The sequence below is a fragment of the Lactuca serriola genome, chromosome 4, assembly GCF_051521515.1.
Source record: "Lactuca serriola cultivar US96UC23 chromosome 4, Lser_US96UC23_V15, whole genome shotgun sequence".
NCBI classification, from domain to species: domain Eukaryota; kingdom Viridiplantae; phylum Streptophyta; class Magnoliopsida; order Asterales; family Asteraceae; genus Lactuca; species Lactuca serriola.
The window spans coordinates 385101560-385123635 of NC_136411.1; the positions used below are offsets into that span (position 1 = coordinate 385101560).

The 22076-nt window shown below is 40.1% G+C and overlaps 1 non-coding gene across 1 annotated transcript; it reads left to right on the forward strand.

Moving 5' to 3' along the window:
- The first annotated feature begins 954 nt into the window (after positions 1-954).
- On the forward strand, positions 955-1061 carry LOC145103522 (small nucleolar RNA R71). Its single transcript, XR_013706609.1, has one exon. It is a non-coding gene; the product is annotated as a small nucleolar RNA R71 (small nucleolar RNA).
- The last annotated feature ends 21015 nt before the right edge of the window (positions 1062-22076 follow it).

A 22076-nucleotide genomic window follows, 5' to 3' on the forward strand; every position in this document is an offset into this window, starting at 1 on the left:
AATGGAAAAGGTGGCCTTGAAGGCTTTAAAGAATAAACAGTCTTATCATCAGGCCTTGGACTCGTCGAGTCCATGACTGGGACTCGGCGAGTCGAGTCGGGTTTTGCTGAATTCGAGTTTCCTGTTTCTTCTGCTTGCACCTTTATTGAGGCCTTCTGGGTAGGGGTCAGAGGAGTGAATTTTTTTTTTCAAAATTAACTAGTTATTATAGCATTCAAATGCTTCATTCTTGGATTCTTTTCGGTATTGCTTGGAAGATCACCCGGTTGTCTTTGATTGATTTGTTCGGCCAACTGCCCTAGCTGTTTCTCAATGTTATGAATAGATGCTTGCTAATTCCTTAGTATTGTTCATTTATCTTGTATTGCAGCATCATGGTCATTGTGTCTTTTCTCAGATGCAACTACAAATTTAGTGAGCATTTCTTCCAAGTTTGGTTTCCTTTCTTGCATCGACTCCTCCTTTTGGTAAAAACCCCTTGCTTGTTGTCTAAACTTTTCCTCCTTCTCCTTTTTGTACTCATCATATGGTAGCCATTCTTTCTTCGGTTTTCGCCAATCATTATCAAATCTATCACCGCTTGAATAAAATACTTGAGCTTTCTTGTTTCCATTCTCATCTAAATCACAATCTCTAGTAAGATGAGGCCCGTTACAATTCTCACATCCAACCCGAATAACATGGATTGTTTGATCCATCTTATCCATCCTCCTATCCATGCTTTTCAACATTGCCATCATTGCTGCCATATCCTCAGAAACAGAATTCACCCCCCTCTAATTGGATTATTCCTAGGATTATAATATTCTCTAGAATGCTTAAAGAATTCTTCAATCAATTGTTTAAACACCAGGGGTGCCTTTTTAATTTGTGAGCGGTCCTTGCGAGTCAAGTAATTGCCTTGTTCTCACGTTCACTCCATCATAGAAAATGGAGACTTCTTGTTGACTATTTAGATCATGATGTGGGCAATTTCTTAGTAAACTTTTGTACCTCTTCCATGCCTCATACAATGACTCTCCAGCTTGTTGCTCAAAATTAGCTATGGATTTCTTCAACTTAGATATCTTTGATGGCGGGCAAAATTGATCAATAAACTCTTCTTTCATCTTGGCCCAAGTAGTGATGGATCTGGGAGGGAGTGATTTTAGCCAATCTTTTGCAGCTCCTTTAAATGTGACCAGTAACATACGAAGCAAAACGGTATCGCGGGCCACATTAGGAAAATTAAAGTATTCGGCTATGTCGCTGACCTCTTCTAGGTGCTTGTACACGTCTTCGTGATCTTTTCCATAGAATGGAATCTCCTTAAGTTGGGCGAGTATGTGGCCTTTGAGTTCAAAATTGGCCTTTGCGGGAATCGCGGGTTGCATGAGCCTCGTACCGGTGTCTTCACACATCTTCTTCTTCCATTCGCCCATGGGAACTTCATCGATGTTAGCCATGGTGGTGTCGAATCCGCCTTCTAAATCGCTTCCTTCAAATTCGCTTTCTTCTCGTTCGGATTCGTACTCGATTTCCTCGTTGATTGGGTCTTCGTTCGCCAAGGAAATGCTGGATCCTCCTAATTTACTGCTCTTCTTCTTGTTAAAAACAGATCTGATATTCTTTAAAGGTGAGTTCTTTGAATATGTGGATTCTCCAACGGTTTTGCCTTTGTTCTTCTTTAAAGTAGCTTCCGGATCTTCAAGTGGTGGAATCAAAGGTGTATTTCCTCCTTTGGTCATAAACGTACTGCAAATAAATAGAAAAACACACGTAAAAGGAACAAAAAAGAAGTAAAAACGAAAATAGATGTTCAGCGAAGGCCTCGTCGAGTCTGGTCGTAGGGACTCGGTGAGTTCAATGTAAAAACAGCAAAAATTGTAAACAAACTTCCTAAAAGCTAAAAACTAAAATTCAATTCTAGTCCTTAATCTACTAAAAGCAGTAACTTTGTGCAAGAGAAATCTCACACAAATGATCGATAACAATAATGATCAATTTATATTTAGAACCGTTCCCCGACAACGGCGCCAAAAACTTGATGTGTGTTAAACCAACTAGTTTTATTCCTACTTCTGAATTGTAAATTAATCACACAAAATGCAGTGGACCTGTCAATTGGTGGTATAGATCTAGTAAGCAGGGTATCGAACTCAAGCAACGATAATTAAACTAATTACTAAAATTATCTAAAAACAAAATAACAAATAATAAAAGAGGGGTTTTCTCTAGTTTTACAAGACTAGAAAATTACTAACACTTAAACTAAATAACTAACTAACAAATGAGAAAGCAAAAGACCAACTAAATTCAATATCTAAAGGGACTTCTGCTCAAGTTCGAATCAATTGATCATATGGTTGATTTAATGGTAATAGTGCAATGGATTAACCTTTTATTGGCTACCGATTCAGGTGATTAGATTCACATTCGCTATCGCTAATCCTTAGAAAATAAACTAATTCAAGCAGTGGCCAGTTGTCTAAATTAATTAATTCTCTAGGTTATTTATTTGAGTTAAATAAGACTTGTAATGGTTAATCAAATTAATAATTCAATTAGCCTCTTGTTGTTGGTTTATCAAACAAACTCACACATTAACTTACCTATTCTCTAATTAATCCTAGTTTTACATTCGCTAATCCTAGGCACATAATAAAGTGTTCACATAAATCACATGAGGTAAAAAATTAAGAGATGTTCATGCAGCCTAATTGCCTTCCTATTAACAGAAAATAGTTATGGTTAATGTGTAAGAATCTTTAACAGGCGTAATTTAACAAAATCACCAATTTAAAGTTAATGCTACCTTTAATCAAACCATAGTTTCAAAATTGTCTTACCCAAACAGAAGCTAAAAAGTTTAGCTCATGATTAAGGCGGTAGAAAAATCAAAAATGAAATTCAATAACATAAACATGGTTTAAGTACTAAATCTAGTTAAGAGAAATCGAATTATGCCTTAATTATCCTTCAAAATTGGAATTGGGTTGGATCTTCACTCTTCCAGATGCCTCTCTTTGTTCTGAATCGCAACTCCTCTCTCTAGGGTTCTCAGAATTTTTTGTGTGTCGATCTGGAAGGATTCTTTTATAGCTTCGACTCGACTCGTCGAGTCCATGACCAAATCGTCGAGTCCCTCATTAAATCCCAGTGTACGGCAAGGCAAAGACTCTTCTGCTTCTCGAATCTTCGTGGGAACTCGCCGAGTCAATTCCAGACTCACCGAGTCCTTTGTAGTGTTTTGGTCCTTTCTTATTTTGTTCAGTCTAAAGTTTCCTGATAGCTGCTCCTGCTTCCTTTTGCTTCCGAGCACTTCTTTTTGTAACACCCGAAATCAGAAAGGTCAAGAAAGGAAAGGAAAACCCTAAGTTAAAGAGGGTTGACTCGTCGAGTCCAGGGAGGAATTTGGCGAGTCGGAGCGGGATCCGGGTGTAAAGTAAGTGACCGACTCGGCGAGCCGGCAAGTGGACTCGACGAGTCTGGTCTGGTTTGGGAAACCCTAATTCCGGGACTTGGTACCCTATTTAAGCATCTTATTCTCTTCCCTAGGGCTCATTTGCAGCCCCTATAGTCCAGAACCTCAAACCCTAGCCACCATAATTGTTTTTGGAGCAAGATCTACCCTTGGTGAAGTAATTTTGGAGCTTGGAAGAGAAGAGATTCATAGTGGTGCAAGAGGAGGCCTTGGATCTAGAGTTGGTGGAACTTTTTAGAGAATTTGGAGGTAATGAATCACTATCCTTGGCTTTCTCCTATCTAGATCCATATTTCATGGAGTTTTAGGGTTTCTTTGAGAGTATGTGATGAGAAATTGGTGCATAAGTTAGATCTGGAATTGAAACTCCAGATCTGAGCTCTATTTGGATCGAAAATGCAGAAAGCCATGTTAGTTGCTATGAAAAAGCCTTTCCCCATGAGTTGAGTTCCTCTCTAGCTTGGTTTTTTGTATTATGAGACAAGAAGGATGTAAAGTTAGCAACTTTATGTTGCTAATGGACTCTAGGAACCCAGATCTATTGTTTGGAGCAAAGGAGAACCTCTGTGACTCGAAATTATGGAAATGCACGTATGGACTCGGCGAGTCTGGGAGATGACTCGGCGAGGCGGGCTAGATATCAGACTTAAATCGCGTAGCAACTCGGCGAGTCACATGGGTGGACTCGGCGAGTTGGATGAAGATAGGCAGGAACTCGACGAGTTGGAAGAACAACTCGGCGAGTCTGTTGAAGATTGCCTTGGACTCGGCGAGCCTGTTCATGAACTCAGCGAGTCAAGTCACAAAACCCCAAAACCTTCTAGTTAAGACCCGGATTAGTGAGTTGAGTGGACACTCAGTGAGTTGGACAGGACCGAACTCGGAAATCAGTAGACTCAGCGAGTCATGGTCGCGAATGAAAAGGGTTTCTGAGCTAATGAACTCGGCGAGTCAGTAGGGTGACTCGGCGAGTAGGGTCAACCTGGAAGGTTGACTGTGACAAGGACTTTGACTTTGACCAGAGTTGACTTAGTTGACTTTTTGAGGGCTGTCAGACTAAGTGTCATTTTGATATTCGTAGCTCGGAGAGCTAGAGGAGCAGCGGCTCAAACGGTTGTCGGTTAGCAGCCAGAGGGTTATCAGCAGAGCGCAACAGTTCAGGTGAGTTTCCTTCCAATCGGAACGGCTCTACAGCCACAATGCCAGCCCGTTTAGTTAGCAGTAGTTCCGGACTTCGGCCTGACGCAGTAGTTCAGTATGCTTGGTGTCTCTGTGATTCAAGCATGTTTATGTGTTATATGTTCCAGACTTCAGTCTGATGCAGTATGCAGTATATGTGTTTATACTAGTTGATATGTGTTTATGCTATGCTATGATCAGTCAGTTCCGGACTTCGGTCCGATGCAGGGGACAAGGTCCCAGTTAGTCCGGGCTTCGGTCCGATGCAGTTTCCGGACTTCGGTCCGATGCAGGGGACAAGGTCCCAGTTAGTCCGGGTTTTGGCCCGATGTAGTTTCCGGACTTAAGTCTGATGCAGGGGGCAAGGCCCCAGTTAGTCCGGGCTTCGGCCCGATGCAGTTTCCAGACTTTGGTCCGATGCAGTGGGCAAAGGCCAGTATGTGCTTTATATGTTATTGTATGGTATGTGGTAGTTTGAGGGAGCTCACTAAGCTTTGTGCTTACGGTTTTCAGTTTTTGGTTTCAGGTACTCAGTTTTCAAAAGAGGAGCTCTGAGAGGTTGCAGTGCACACACCATAGTCAGCTAGCATGGGAATGTCTTACTCTGATAATAAGATTACCTTATGAATTGATACTCGGAAACTATGTTATGACTTATGATACGGTTTTTATAAATATGGTTTTAGTAATGTTTTAAAATAAATTTTTAGTCGTGATTTTTTTTGGGTCGTTACAACTTGGTATCAGAGCCTTGGTTTGAGGGATTCGGATAAACTTCGGGTGTGTCTGAACTCAAACTAAGGAAACGGTAAAAAGGTTTTCAAAAGAAAAACATTTTCGAAAAGAATTTTTGAGGAAAGAAAAGAGACTTAGAAAAAGCGAAAAGAATTTTATAGAAAGAAAAGAACTTTGAAAAGAGAAAAAGGGTGTGGTGCATGCAATCAGCCGAGCTCAAGTAAGTACTCCCAAATTACCCATACAAGTTTATGTTATCAGTTTCAGTTTCAGTTTCAGATCAGTTCAGTTTCGGTTTCAGTAGAACAACATGCTAGTATAGGACTAAGGATCTAGGAGGATGCCTTATGTGCCTGCTTTATGTGTTTCAGCTTGATAAGAATTGCATGCTAGTATTGAGTAGACAGAGGTAGAATGGCCTGTGTAGGTTATGCCTGATAGTATGAGCTTAGCATTGTATGCTAGTATAGTTTCTTGTCATGAGAATAGTTTCGCATGAGTATGTTTCCTTTATCCGAATGTTGCTTGCTTTGTGCTTTGTGGGACTCTGAGTGATGGGAGTTAGCCATTAGGTGAATACGTTACGTCACATGTGGTCAGGGTTGAATAATCTCAGAGTGCTTGATTTGGCCTTATTGCCCAGCTCTCGTCTGAGTCTAACCGTAGTAGGGACGAGTCTTTTACTCGAAGGATTATCTGAGCCTCGTCACATGTGATGGTATTCAGGTGATGGCTGATTGGAATTACAAGGAGGCCTTCAGTAGCTGAGGACTGGTTTAGGTGGAGTCAGAGGATTCCTAGGGCAATCCTAGAAAGGTAGTAGCAGAGATCAGTAGCAGGAGAGTGACTTGGTGGAGTTGAGGTAACTCTTGAGGAAAGTATGGATAGATGTGGAAGGTAGTATGGGCCCGTACTACTGAAAGCAGAGGATCCGTACTCGAGTCAAGGGGGGTCGAGACAAGACCAGGGAACTTGTAGAGTGTGTCAGAGATCCCTCAGCAGCGGTGTGTATATTGATCAGGAAGTGTTATATTTTCAGCATGGTGACATTGCGCGAGTTACCAGTTAGCAGTTCAGGTACCGGGGAGGGATCTGGCTCGGGCTCTGGAGCCGGGCAACTTGATGATCAGATGAGGGATTTCATTTCCACAGAGATTATGCGCAACATCATTGATCAGACTCTAGTAATTTTCGGCTCGGTTAGAGAGGCCATCGTGGAGCTTATGGACAGTCTTCTTGAGGCCTTTAGGGCTGGGATAGTTTTAGGACAGATTGGGGCTCGTCTAGAGCCTGATTCTTATGGAGTTCAGGGATCCATCAGGGTGGGAGATCCCATTTCTAGCTTTTGCCATCAGGGGACAGGAGTGAGTGGGGCACCCTGTCTCCAAGAGAGACCTCTGCATAATTGGATAGTTGAGGAGGTTTTGCGAGCTATTCGCGAGGAGCTGCCCGATATGGTCATTAGGATCACTGATAGGTTGACCGCGAAGCTTCAGGATCAGGCAGTGGTTGTTCAAATGATGGATGGGGTCGACGAGGTAACGCAGGAGCGAGAGACGGGCAGGGAGTCGGAAAGGAAGAGGAAAATGGGTGAGACTCAGGTAGCCTCAGGTTTGGGCAAGAGGCCCAAGGGGTCGGATTCGAGATCGAGGGACTATCAGAGCCGCAGTCGATGTGGGAACTGTGATAGGACGCACAAGGGTGGGTGCAGGCGTAGAAGTGGTGGCGATGCTGGATGTTTCAAGTGCGGACGAATTGGCCATTTTAGCAGAGATTGTACTATTACCATTGCCCAAGAACTTGACCCGATATGTTTCCATTGCAGTCGGGGGGACCACAAGAAGCCCCACTTTCCAAGTTTGTATACAATAGAGCAGGTGATAGCTCCTGCCCCTGTGACTTTGAGTACCACCAGCGGTTGCCGGGGCCAGGCAAAGGCGCCCACAACACGGAGCAAAGTATTTCGGTTGATTTCATCAAGGATTCATGCAACACTGGATGTTGAGGGTACGTATCTTTTACCTTCCTGTCAATTATTATTCATGATATTATTATTATGTTGCTGCATTGATAGCAATAAGCATATGTGTTGGGGTATTATATTACCTGCTTGTGACGGAGTTTTATGCCATCTGCATACCTTGGAATTACAATGGCAATTTGGAGGTCGTCCCCTCTACTTCAGGTTACTTTAGATGCGGTGACTGTAGCATGTATGTGTAAGAATCAGTAATGCCTCACTACTTTCGAAAGGTGTCATTCGGGATTAATCAGTTAAATCTTTAGTAATGACAATTTAGAGCTTCTAGTGAGGTAGCCAGCGGACAGTAGGGAAGTGGGCTGGGGATGTGCACCCCAAACGTAGGTTCTCAGGATGTAGTCCCTAAAGCAAATACAATTAAGGATTGAAGGGTGCTCAGTTAGATAACAAGAATGGTTCGGATCTGGTAAAAGTTAGTTGGAACGCCGACAGAGGTAAACATTGGCGGACATCAGACCGCCCTTTTAATGGAAGGAAGGTTGGGGAATCCTTTCGACCAGTGAGCAGTGAGGAGTTAGCCGAATCCAAGTGGGGGAAAACCTTCCGAGTATTCAAGGGTAAGAGCACGCAGACCCAAAATGAGTACACGACCTCGGAGAAGAAAAGATAGTAGTGCATCGATTGATGGGTTGAGGAGTTCAGGATTGGGAGTTTGAGGAACTTCCCAATGATAGTTTCATGTATCCGGATTAGTAGACGGTTGGTTTGTGAACCAAGCCAAAGAATTCTTCGACGGAAAGCTAAGTGTATCAAGGATATAAGATGTCGAGGTTGATGCAGCATTCGATGACTGAGGGCTGGTTTTGAGAAATCAGGATGAGGAATCACAAGCAGGACTAGGGATAGTCAGGATTTCCTCGGAAGAGTGATTAGTAAAGCACTCAGATAATAGTAGTGTTGTAAGTCTGCGGGGGTAGCCGTAGCATTCACTAGCAGTCAGATAGCAGTAGAGTGTTGTAAGTCTGTGGGGGTAGCCGTAGCATTCACTAGCAGTCAGATAGTAGTAGAGTGTTGTAAGTCTGCGGGGGTACCCGTAGCATTCACTAGCAGCCAGATAATATTAGGGAGTTGTAAGTCTGTGGATGTAGCCGTAGCATTCGTCAGGTTAGTAGATAGCATGAGCGCGTTGTTTGGACACGGGGGAAGCAGTCGTACCCACCAGTTCGAGTGTAGTAGTAAGGATATGGGAAATCCACGGGTTAGATTTCGGATCTCCCGATTGGTTCATTTATGGTTGAGCCGATGATTCGACAGTTGGATCGTCACCTCAGTTATGAGATCAGGGAAGCAGTGGACCGCTAAGGTTCATGCACGTTGAGGGCTACCATTAGTCTGGTAGCCATCATTTTCAGCCTTGGATTTGATGATGTCAAGATGTGACGTTTGGACCCGATTGGTGGATCGGGAGGTTATTAGAGCCACAGTGGCAGGCTAACTGGTGGCAACTAATTCCAGTGAAAGGTTTCGTTCAGAAATCGTGTGAGCGACTTGTAGGGAGTCCTTAGACTCCACAGTTGAGTTGGAACTCGGTGTTGCAGATAACCGACGAATGATTGGAGATCAGGAAGGTCTTGAGATATTTTGGGAAGCAGCCATGCAGGTAGTTCAGTGTTTCAAGCACTTCAGTGTTTCATGCAGCTTAGTGTTTCAGGCAGTTTAGTGTTTCAGGCAGTTTAGTGTTTCAAGCAGTTCAATGTTTCAGGCATGTTCAGTGTTTCATGCAGTTCAATGTTTCAAGCAGTTTAGTGTTTCAGGAAGTTCATTGTTTCATGCAGTTCAGTGTTTCAGGCAGTTCAGTGTTTCATGCAGTTTAGTGTTTCATGCAGTTCAGTGTTTCAGGCAATTTAGTGTTGTGGGCAGTTCAGTGTTTTGGATAGTTTCAAAGTTATGGGCAATAATAGTATTTGTGTTGGAATGCGAGTGCTGACGGTATAGTTGGTTAATTTGGAAATGGCATGCCCCTCTTAGCAGGATCAGTTGAGTCTTCTGCTAAGTATAAGTGATCTGCAAGGGTAATTAGGCAGGTGGCCTTTCTTTCAAGATGGAAGACTCGAGTTGTTGGAAGTTGAGTAGTCAGATGAGAGATAAGTGAGCTGGTTCCAACAACATCGATTCAGTATGAGTGGCAGAGTGGATAGAACAGTTATAGATAGTCAAAGTATCTTCAGATGTTGTTGGAAGCGACTAGGAGATTGCGATGGAGTGTAGTGACCGGTGGGAGTCCGGTAACCCAGATATCGGCATATTAGTTGGACCAGGGTGGTCTCAAGGCATCCGGTAGGCGGATGAGGGGCAACAAAATTTCCAGTCAAAGGCAGTAACGACAAGGGAAGTATGGTAAGAGGCAGCAAGTTGACAGAGGGTGCTACACCTCTCACGGAAGGTTTGGATAATCTTAGAGGGGAGGGTTCGACCTTTTTGCGCAGCTCTCGTATAAGTCTTAACCGTTGCAGGGATGAGTCTTTCACTCGAAGGATTATCTGATCCATTCGCTGGGACGGGTGCTCAGCACTAAGTTATGGAAATAAGAAGCATTCAGTATGTACCATTAGTAGTGACCAGCACTGAGAGTGGCTGGAGTGATGGACAAAAGGGTTAAAGTCACCAGGCAAGGTGTTTGAGGCGGATTGCAGGTCATTTGACCATAGAGAACTTCGAGGATGAAGTTTAGATTAAGTGGGGGAGAGTTGTAACACCCGAAATCAGAAAGGTCAAGAAAGGAAAGGAAAACCCTAAGTTAAAGAGGGCTGACTCGTCGAGTCCAGGGAGGAACTCGGCGAGTCGGAGCGGGATCTGGGTGTAAAGTAAGTGACCGACTCGGTGAGTCGGCAAGTGGACTTGGCGAGTCTGGTCTAGGTTGGGAAACCTTAATTTCGGGACTTGGTACCCTATTTAAGCATCTTATTCTCTTCCCTAGGGTTCATTTGCGGCCCCTATAGTCCAGAACCCCAAACCCTAGCCACCATAATCATTTTTGGAGCAAGATCTACCCTTGGTGAAGTAATTTGGAGCTTGGAAGAGAAGAGATTCATAGTGGTGCAAGAGGAGGCCTTGGATCCAGAGTTGGTGGAACTTTTTTAGAGCATTTGGAGGTAATGAATCGTTATCCTTGGCTTTCTCCTTTCTAGATCCATCTTTCATGGAGTTTTAGGGTTTCTTTGAGAGTATGTGATGAGAGATTGGTGCATAAGTTAGATTTGGAATTGATACTCAAGATCTGAGCTCTATTTGGATCGAAAATGCAGAAAGCCATGTTAGTTGCTATGCAAAAGCCTTTCCCCATGAGTTGAGTTCCTCTCTAGCTTGGTTTTTTGTATTATGAGACAAGAAGCATGTAAAGTTAGCAACTTTATGTTGCTAATGGACTCTAGGAACCCAGATCTATTGTTTGGAGCAAAGGAGAACCTCTGTGACTCGAAATTATGGAAATGCACGTATGGACTCGGCGAGTCTGGGAGATGACTCGGCGAGGCGGGCTAGATATCAGACTTAAATCGCGTAGCAACTCGGCGAGTCACATGGGTGGACTCGGCGAGTTGGATGAAGATAGGCAGGAACTCGACGAGTTGGAAGAACAACTCGGCGAGTCTGTTGAAGATTGCCTTGGACTCGGCGAGCCTGTTCATGAAATCGGCGAGTCAAGTCGCGAAACCCCAAACCCTTCTAGTTAAGACTCGGATCAGTGAGTTGAGTGGAGACTCAGTGAGTTGGACAAGACCGAACTCGGAAATCAGTAGACTCGGCGTTTCATGGTCTGACTCGGCGAGTCGATTCGTGAATGAAAAGGGTTTTTGAGCTTATGAACTCGGCGAGTCAGTAGGCTGACTCGGCGAGTAGGGTCAACCTGGAAGGTTGACCGTGACAAGGACTTTGACTTTGACCAAAGTTGACTTAGTTAACTTTTTGAGGACTGTCAGACTAAGTGTCATATTGATATTGGTAGCTCGGAGAGCTAGAGGAGCAGCGGCTCAAATGGTTGTAGGTTAGCAGCCAGAGGGTGATCAGCAGAGCTCAGCAGTTCAGGTGAGTTTCCTTCCAGCAGGAACGGGTCTACGACCACAATGCTGGCCCGTTTAGTTAGCAGTAGTTTCGGACTTCGGTCCGACGCAGTAGTTTAGTATGCTTGGTGTCTCTATGATTCAAGCATGTTTATGTGTTATATGTTTCGGACTTCAGTCCGATGCAGTATGCAGTATATATGTTTATACTAGTTGATATGTGTTTATGCTTTGCTATGATCAGTCAGTTCTGGACTTCGGTTTGATTCAGGGGACAAGGTCCCAGTTAGTCCGGGTTTCGGCCCGATGCAGTTTCCGGACTTCGGTCCGATGTAGGGGGCAAGACCCCAGTTAGTCCGGGCTTCGGCCCGATGCAGTTTCCGGACTTTGGTCTGATGCAGTGGGCAAGGCCCAGTATGTGCTTTATATGTTATTGTATGGTATGTGGTAGTTTGAGGGAACTCACTAAGCTTCGTGCTTACGGTTTTCAGTTTTTGGTTTCAGGTACTCAGTCTTCAAAAGAGGAGCTCGGAGAGTTTGCAGTTTACACACCATAGTTAGCTAGCCTGGGAATGTCTTACTCTGATAATAAGATTATGTTTTGAATTGATACTCGGAAACTATGTTATGACTTATGATATGGTTTTTATAAATATGGTTTTAGTAATGTTTTAAAAGAAATTTTTAGTCGTGATTTTTTTTGGGTCGTTACACTTTTGGACTAAAAATATAATTCAAACATAATTAAGTACCTTTTGTCCATAATATGCAATTAATTAGCTAATAAATGATAAAAATCTATACTAAATATAGAGCTAATCATGAACATATCAGAAATCATATTATTTAATCAATATTACTCAATAATTAATTGATAGTGTGACTAAAAGACATTAATTAAACTTAGGGGATTGGAATTGTAATTATAAGATAATTGCAACTGGGTTATGGATCACATTGGAACATAGGTTGGACGAATTCTATGGGAAGCCCATAAGGAATTCGTCCAAGGGGTGTTCTAATGGAAGTCCATGGGCTGCTTACGGCTTAAGTAGTCAAATTAGGGTTTCCTAGTTGAAAACCCTAATAGTTTCACCATATAAAGACCCCTATGGCCCCAAAAACGTGGTGAACTCTTTTGGAAGAACCCTAGGACGTTTTTTGGTGCTTCTCCTCTCTCTCATAAGTCATTCTCTTCGTTGTGGTGTTTGTAGGTCATTAGAGAAGTGACACTTGTGACTCTAAGCTCCAAAGACAGAAGATTCAAGCCATTGAAGAAGAGGTAATCGTCTATATCTGCTCTTATGTGATAATTTTGAAATGCATATGCTAGATTAGGGTTCTTGAGTCTTGGATGAATTGCATGTACACTAGATAAACCTAGATCCAAGCTTTAGTGTTTGCATGAGCACATAGGATGTTCTTTTGTATAAAACCCATCAGTGGTATTAGAGCCTTGATTGGTTTCTCTTGTATGTGATGCAATGCTTGTTTATCTGCTGAAAATCGAGTTTCTGGCCTCTGCCCGACCCGACTCGGCGAGTCCAGGTAGTGACTCGGCGAGTCCGGGAGTCAGGCAAAGGATATTTCGGGATTTATTGCTGTTTTGCTGAAGGATAATTGCTAAAATCGTTTTCTTATGATAAAATCTGAATTTTATTATTTCTATGTGATTATCCTTACCAAAACAAAAGATAATTTCAAATTGTTTATAATAATTTCCTTATATGATAAAAGTTGATTATTTAAATTATTTGGTAAATTATCTTGTAAATAATGTTGATTAGGTCAAATTTAGATATTCATTAAATTAATTATTTAATTTATAATTATTTGTTATTTGATCCTCTGTGTTTTGAAAAGTTTCAAAACTTGCCCTCAAATTTTGGAATTTAAATTTTTTATTAAAAAGTTTAATTTTGAAATATTTAAATTCTAAACCCTAATGATTTGAAATGTTTCAAAACTTGCCCTCAAGTTTTGGAATTTAAATTTTAATTAAAAGTTTAATTTTAAAATGTTAAATTCTAAAACCTTAATTTTTGAAAAAGTTCAAATTACACCCTTTATGGTGTTATTAAATGAATTAAGTGTATAATTAAATGAGAGTTAATAAATCCATAATGATATGATTTACATTTAATTAAATTAAAAGTGTAATTTGTTAAATTAGGCCACATAGTATTTTAAAAGTGTAAAATACACTCTTATACTATATATAAAATTTAAAGTCTAATATTATGTATGTATAACTTAAATGTCAGTCTTACCGTTAGTAGGCCTCATTCACGAAGCCGATCTATAAGGGGGGTATAAGGTTATGGCCTATAAAATGACTGTTTAATGGGTGTCCAATCTCACCCACCGCTTCCTTGATTGGTGGAGGGTCGTTAGCCGAACGGGTAGGATAGGGCAAACCCTCTCCTCATTAAAAGTATAATGAATGTTAAAGTAACTAAATGTTTTACAAAAAATTCCCAATCTTAGTTACTTTAGGCAAAAGTTAATTTGATGTAATTCAATGAAATTACACTTTGTACCCTTGCTAAGACGTTAGTGGAGTGTGTGTGGTTAACCGGCAAACTAAATGGGTTCTAAGAAAAGGTAGCAAAGGGTGACTTAATGTTTGTCATAGTTTGGTGGAGCGTGTGTGGTTAACCGGCACATTGAATAGGTGACTGTAACATTGTGGGCACCATGTAAGTTTGCATGGTTATTCATACCCTGTTTTGTGATCCTCGGCATCCCAGTCACAAATCGAGGGGCATATCGAGATTTAAACATGCCATTGAAAAGTTCTATGAATCTCAAAGGATCTAGGAGGGTTTCAATACATTTAAAACTTAATCTCCTTTTCGTTTTTCATGGTGGAAAATTAGTGAATCGTCATTCACTTACCTTCAAATGTTCTGAAATTTGGGTTACGACAACCCTCTCCCAAGTTGTAGACTATTTTGTTGGGTCCTAGACTTAATATCTCATTTGGGTGTTTTATTAAGGACTCAATCAATCAACTAACTTGAATTTTCTCCCGTTTTGTAGATTTCAAAGTATGAAAACTATGGTCTTCCCAAAACCCGTGGAACAAGCTTTCCACATGAAGATGATATTCCACGATTCGATCGAGGAGCACGAGATCATACTTCACTTCCCACACCTCCTCCTATTGTTCTCCCTAACGCACAAGCTCAAAGGCTTGAAAAGTTCAAGCACACTCAAGCCCTTTTGGCAAGTAAACATGAAGAATGAAATTCAGTGTGTGCATACGTCTTAGAGATGAAGTCACACATTGATAGGTTAAGAATGTTGGGAGTCATTGTCTGTGAGAAGCTAGCTATTAATTGGGTTCTTCAGTCGCTTCCTGACTCATATAGTAAGTTCGTAAGCGAGTATATGTGATAGACCACGACATGACCCTCATTGATCTCACCTATTTTCTTGTTGCTGTTGAATCTGCAATGATTTGGCGCACTGGAGAAGCAAAGTTGATTGGTGGATCTGCCTTCCAAACCTCTATGGACATAGGCAATGGCAATGAAAGGCATGCCATGGTCGAAAAGTTTGATCATAAGAGAAAGGCAAAGTCTGAAGTAGTTCCGTGTGCTACTCCAAAAGAGTCAATTTGTTTTTATTGCCAAGAGAAGGGGCATTAGAGACGAAGCTGCACTGTCTACCTGAGAGATCTAAGAGATGGGAGAGTCGAAACGTTTGGCTCTGCTTCAGGTAAAATCCATTAACTAACTCTACAAGTTCCTATTTTTTATTCTTGATACATTATGTGATAAGATTGCATTTTTTTTGATGTTTTGTAGAATCGAAGAAAAGAAAGGAAGCTTAAAGGAAGAAGTGAGCTGAGTCTGATCCCGAAGAAATGTATTTCAATCGCATGGATTCAAATATCGGATTTTTGAGCTGCTCCTTTAGAGTTAGGATAGATTGCTAAGAAATATAATAACATAGTTTTTCATTTGAGTTGCGTTGTAAGGACAAATTTTTCCGCAATAAAATAAATTTTGATTTTGTTTTAATTATTTATCCTTGCAATGATATGTTTGAAAAATTGATGTTTTTGTATTTCTATTATCAACAATGTTGAAATGGATGTGATTCTTTGTTATGTTAATTATGGTAGTGTCATAATTTTCTAAGTAAGGAAAGATTCCCATCTCCTATGTTTCAATTGGACAGAAACTTGGAATCATTATACAATATTGTATGATGTATGAAAATCTTGGTACTTAAGTAATTAAGAGTAATTCCTTGTTCACATAAGTATGTGAGTCAAGTGAAGGACTAAAGGAACTAGTACACAATGTTGTGCACTAGTCAAGTCCACCATAAATAATAATAACATTATTCGTCATGATTTAGTAAAGGTCTAATAAATGTGGTTATACTTACAAGATTAAGTGTAATTCTGAATCATTGAAAAGTTTCAATGAATAGCAGAACGAATAAGTAGAATCAATGAAGGCAGAAAGATAAAAAGTTTCTCTAATCTATGAAGAAGGGAAATTACTTTTGTATCGTGTTTTGTGATCGTCTTGGTAATCATAAGAACCATATTACAATTCATCATCTAAGGATACCTTAGTGCACTAGTTTGGCTAAGAAGAGGAATGGAGAATTGTTGAAATGGTTAAGTCAATAAGATGTATCGTACTTCATTCCAAAATCAAGTCTTGGAGTCATACTCCAAGATTGTGACTTGAGTGACATAATCTTAAGTAGGAATGTTCTTACACTTGCACATTTTGGTAAGCTGTGATGTGTTGAATAAGACAAAGCCCAACTAGTACCAAATTACGTGTAGGTTTTGTCTTGATATATACACACACTAACTCTTGGATATTTGTTTTGTCAAGAAATGTCTCTTGATAAGAGAATATAATATGTCAAGAGGTCAGTGGGAGTCTAAAGATCTTGAAAAGTTTCAAGAACAAATCAAGAAGTAAACATATTAAACACTAGCACACGACTTGAGGATTGCAACCTATCGTGTTGATAAAATTTTATTTCTGTGCCAATCCAGTTGAGTGATAATGCATATGAGTTCTACGAGTTCTCAATAGACTGCATAAGGCAAAGACCTTGTTTAATGAAAGTACATTGACTAGCATAAGTGAGTTGCTAAATAACTTGGAAGCAATGGTGGGACCCTTGATGGTAAGAAATTAAGAATGAAAAAGTTCTGTCCATAAGAGTTTGAAGTCGTCACACATATTATCTTATGATTATGCTTATGACAAATTCACATGGATAGGAACACATGCACCATAAAATCTAAGTTTCATAAGGTCTCTCTCCTTCATGAAAATGATTGTGAGGAAACGCTTTCACTAAGATAGATTTTAAGGAGATAGTGATTATGTAAATTGCATTCTCAAATTCGATTATGATTATGACATCCCTCTTCATAGTTCAAATTGTGAGATTTGGCAATTTGTCTGAACATTTGGGACTTAGTAATATAAGTTCTGAATTAGTTTAGACACATATGTGAGCTGTCTAAGGAAAGGTGTGTGAGTTTGAGAAGCTTAGATAAAAGGCTTATCGAAGCACATCATATTGGAAATATGAATTTTGGAGGTCAATAAGTATTGTCTTCTAGAAGTCCAATTGTTTTATGAATACGTGTCAAAGCTAGTGAGAGTATAAATGTTGTGATGGAATGGATATAATCAATATGTTAGTGGGAGCATGATTATTATTATAAGTGTTGCAAGTTGGCAATATTAATTATAGAAAAACAAAAAGTTCACTTTGCAAAGTTGCAGAGGTTGAAAAGTTGTTTTTGCTATAATTAAGGGAGAGAATGTTATACTTCGTTTCAAATATAAATGCTTAGATCGAGAAATTTTAATTGAATTTAGTCAAGCATATATTTTATTATTTGCATTCTCAAAGTTCGATTATGATTACGACATCCCTCTTCATAGTTCGAATTTTGAGAACACGACAAATAGAAATATTATGGCAATATTATAGCAAGAAACTGGTAAAGTATCATGTTTTTCATTATAAATCGTATCCCACATGCTTCGGGTATAGGATTGATTGCACATGCTATAATATTCGACCATTCTAAAATTTTCCAAATGCCTAGGACATTTAGAGGGAAAAAGGGAATAGAACCGGATTTGACTAAAATAATTAAACAACTATCAAGGACAATCTAAGGTTTGCCAAAGATTGGTCTCTTGTAGATAGTTGGAAGTATACTAATGGATGGACCATATTGAATTTATTATGAATAGATAAGATCTATTTAGAATGAGTTGTCATATGGCAAATATGGAAATGTTTCCTTATTGGGAGTTGGACGTTAAGAATATATGTCTAGATTAGAAACTTCTATGCAAGAAGTATGTTCAAAGGAATGTACTTTGAATGTGAGACTTCATCACTATGGAATTGTCTTGTTACAATCTCCAATAGAGCACTTTGTAATTTCATTGGCAAAGTCTTGGTGACTTTGGCGTTGTGATATTACGAAAGGACCGTTGCATAAAATGTTAAAATCTAACATATTCTAGTAGTGGCGAGAATTTTGTATTCTTACACTAATGGATTAGGAATTGTGAAATGAGTGTGATTAAAAATGTTATTCAATTATACTATTTCACAAAGTAAGGACCATATGTAAACATAGTGTGCATGCTAAGAGCATGGGACAATTGTTGTTATAATTCAAGGAAGAAGTTGGTTACCCGAAACAACAAATAATGAATAATCAATATGGTGATTAAATAAAAGGTGTTTTATTTATACTCAAAAGTTTGGGGCCATATAGGATTAGTATTATTCTTATGTTTCACTTTGAATGTTTTGACTTCCCGAATAATAAGATTATTCAAACCCTCCACAGTCGCTCATTCTTTGGAAGTAGGAATGAAAGGTGACTGTCATGAATCCGTCTGTAGATTGACTAAAGGGTTTATACATAGCACAAGTTTACTACAAAATTCATGAGTGCTGCTATAAGATTAGAGTATTGGATCCCACGCTCACTTGGATCGATTCATGGATTTTATCACGAGTGATTGGTGAAACGATAATATCTTATATTCCATAAACCGAGATGTGTGAGTTGTATCTTATGGGTCGGTTACACATTGATAATATGTAAACGCACCAGTAACTTGGTGTTATAAAACGTATTGTTGTGTGTGATTCGGTGAGTGAGTACAAGCGAGCATTGAGTCGAATTTTATCCGTTCCTTTTACCCAAAGTGGGATAAAAGCGATATCTATGGGCCCCTCGATGATTTAGTGATAACACCTTAGCTAAGAGCTTGGCCAAATCGGGAGTAAGTTGATGTGTTCAATTGTAGTTTGTTTTCAGTCGTCATAAATTGGAAATCGGGAAACAACACATGAACATAGAGTATGGTTAAAATCCATGTCTCAGTTCATACGATATCTAAAATGGAGGAATATATGATCCCTTATCTAAAGGACAAGTTGTTGATAAGATCAGAGTTCGACAACGTCTGTGAGAGCTACGGTTGCTAATCGGATTGTACTTACATTATAGTTATTGGACTTATCCAAGTGGGAGACTGTTGGATTAGTGTCTAAGCCCATAACTATATTTGGTATGTACTTGACCTGGTTGTGCATGGTCCTTTTGGGTTGCCTTCACCAAAGCAACTTGATAGGATGATTTATGGAGAAAGAGGATTAATTATGATTTATTAATATATTATATGAATAATATATTAAAGGAGAAATCATATTATTTAATTAATATTAGTCAAGAATTAATTGATAGTTAATTTTGGGACTGAAATTGTAATTATAAGATAATTGCAATTGGGTTATGGATCACCTTGGAACATAGGTTGGACGAATTCTATGGGAAGCCCATAAGGAATTCGTCCAAGAGGTGTTCTAAAGGGAGTCCATGGGTTGCTTAGGGCCTAAGCAGTCAAATTAGGGTTTCCTACTTGAAAACCCTAATAGCCTCACTATATAAAGACCCCTATGCCCCCAAAAACGTGGTGAACTCTTTTGTAAGAACCCTAGGACGGTTTTTGGTGCTTCTCCTCTCTCTCATAAGTCATTCTCTTGCTTGTGGTGTTTGTAAGCCATTCAACTTGTGACTCTAAGCTCCAAAGACAAGAAGATTCAAGCCTTTGAAGAACAGGTAATCATCTAGATCTGCTCTTATGTGATAATTTTGAAATGCGTATGCTAGATTAGGGTTCTTGAGTCTTGGATGAATTGCATGTACAATAGAGAAACCTAGATCCAAGCTTTTGGGTTTTCATGAGCACATAAGATGTTCTTTTATATAAAACCCATCACCATTAGCTGTTTTTTGTTTAATTAGATGGTTAAGAGGGTCTCAAAGATGAGTAATTTGGATAGATTTCTAGTTTCGGAAGGTATGTATGATGCATTTCCTAGCACCACTGTTGTGGTCTTAGAGCATACTAAGCTAGATCATAGTCCTATCCTTTGTAAGGAGTCGGTTGTGGACTATGCTCTGACTCTGTTTTGTTTTTTCCATTCTTGGTTATAGATGGGCGGTTTTCATCAACTTATGGTGGAAACATGGGGGAATGATGGTATTGTAGGAAAAAATGGTATGACTTTCTTCAAGAAAAAAGATTCAAAATTTAAAAAGAGTGATCTATAATCAGAATTCCTTAAAGTAGGTCAGTGCGAATGAGTTAAAAGTTGAACCTCAAAATTTGTGTGGCTCTCGTTGATGCTTAGAACGGTAAGGGTCTTACTACATATGATGATATGGTGCTCCGTAATGATAGTTAATATTATTTGATGAAATATATCGTCTTGAGACTAAGGACTTAGCTAAAAAAGGTAAGGTCAAGTGGGTTATTAAGGGTGATGAGAATGTGAAGTTTTTCCATGGTACGTTAAAGAAAAAGCGTGGTCATCTTTTTATTAAAAATATTTTACGTGACGACTCTTATATCAAATACCATATCCTTGTTAGATCCGATTGTTTTGAGCATTTACGGGCTCATTTTCCCCATTGTAGGTTCTTCTCCTTGCTTAGGGTGAAGTTCCATAACCATTTGTTCGTGGATCAAAATGTGTTCATTAAATATTACTTTTCTTGGGAGGAAATTAAGCAAACAATGTGGGATTATGGTGCCGATCGAGCTTCGGGGCCTAATGGTTTTCTCAATTTAAAAGAAAACCATTGTTTCCAAATCAAAACCATATCAAATCAAGTGTCAATACAAATATTCCGAAGATCCATGTAAAATAAAATCTCTAAAAACATGTCACCGGAGGATGTCTGCGATCACGCCTTTGCCTTGTCACGATCATCTAAAGTACCTGAAACAAGAAACTGAAACTGTATACTAAAGCTTAGTGAGTCCCCCCAAAATAACATATAGCACAACCAAACAAATATACAAAATGCATGCTGGGTCCACAACCTCCCAGTTGGATTGCCCTACGAATAACGTACTGGGTCCACAACCTGCCGATTGGATTACTCTAGCCCACAACCTCCCGGTTGGATTGTTCCAGGTTTGTTGACTAAACGCACGAAGCAGGACAATCTCGACCCAACCATACTATATCAACATATAGTATATATCATATAACATGTAACATCCCGGAATAGCAAGAGTAGAGTTGAAGGGCTAAAAGTGTTATTTGGGAAAGAGCGACTTGGCGAGTCCATGGATGGACTCGGCGAGTAGAGTCACGGCTTGGTCGTGTGTTAAGTAGCCGACTCGGCGAGTCGATGAGATGGACTCAACGAGTAGGCGCTGAGTGGAGAAAGCCCTAATTCTCGGGGTTGAGCTCTATTTAAAGAACATTATATCCTCCCCCAGCCTCTTTATTCCCTCTTGAAGTCCAGAAACCCTAGAAAGTGTGATTGAAGAAGATTGGAGTGTATTTGGAGCATTGGAGGAGTTTGTTGAAGGAATCTTGTGAGATTGAAGGCTTGGGGCAAGGGGCTTTGCTTGGATTCGAATTTCATTGCAGTTGGGGCGTCCATTGGAGGTAACATCTCGTTCTTGGACTGATTGTATGTTGTTTCTTCATTTTGGGGTTTGTGGGATCTTGTCTATGGGTGAAATTGGAAGTCTAGAGGTTAGATCTGAGGTTGCTACCTCAGATCTGGAATGGAGAAGAATCAGAGAGCATGAAAGTCCCTGTGTTGGACTGTTTAGTGAAGCTTGCATGTCCCAAACCCTAGTTATAAGTGAATAAGGCCTATATCTCTTTGGATTCACGTAAAGTTTGCCACTTTACGTGATGGATGAGTTGTATGAGACTAGACCTATGTTTTGGATCATTTGCATGGCCTGGAATGCTTCTGAGTGGATTCAGACCGGTGGTACTCGGCGAGTCACATGAGTGGACTCGACGAGTTGCTTGAAGATGAGCTGGAACTCGGCGAGTTGGATGAACAACTCGGCGAGTTGTATGAACAACTCGGCGAGTAGGTTGATGATAGTCTTAGACTCGGCGAGTCTGTTCTTGGACTCGGCGAGTCTTGTCGAAGAGTCCCGATATTCCTTGGTTGAGTCGAGAATCGGTGAGTCAAGGGATGACTCGGTGAGTTGTGTGCGAGTGGACTCAGAGTTGTTGGACTCGGCGAGTCTCGGAGTGACTCGGCGAGTTAGGTCGCGGATTGAGTGAAGTTCTGATTATAGGAACTCGG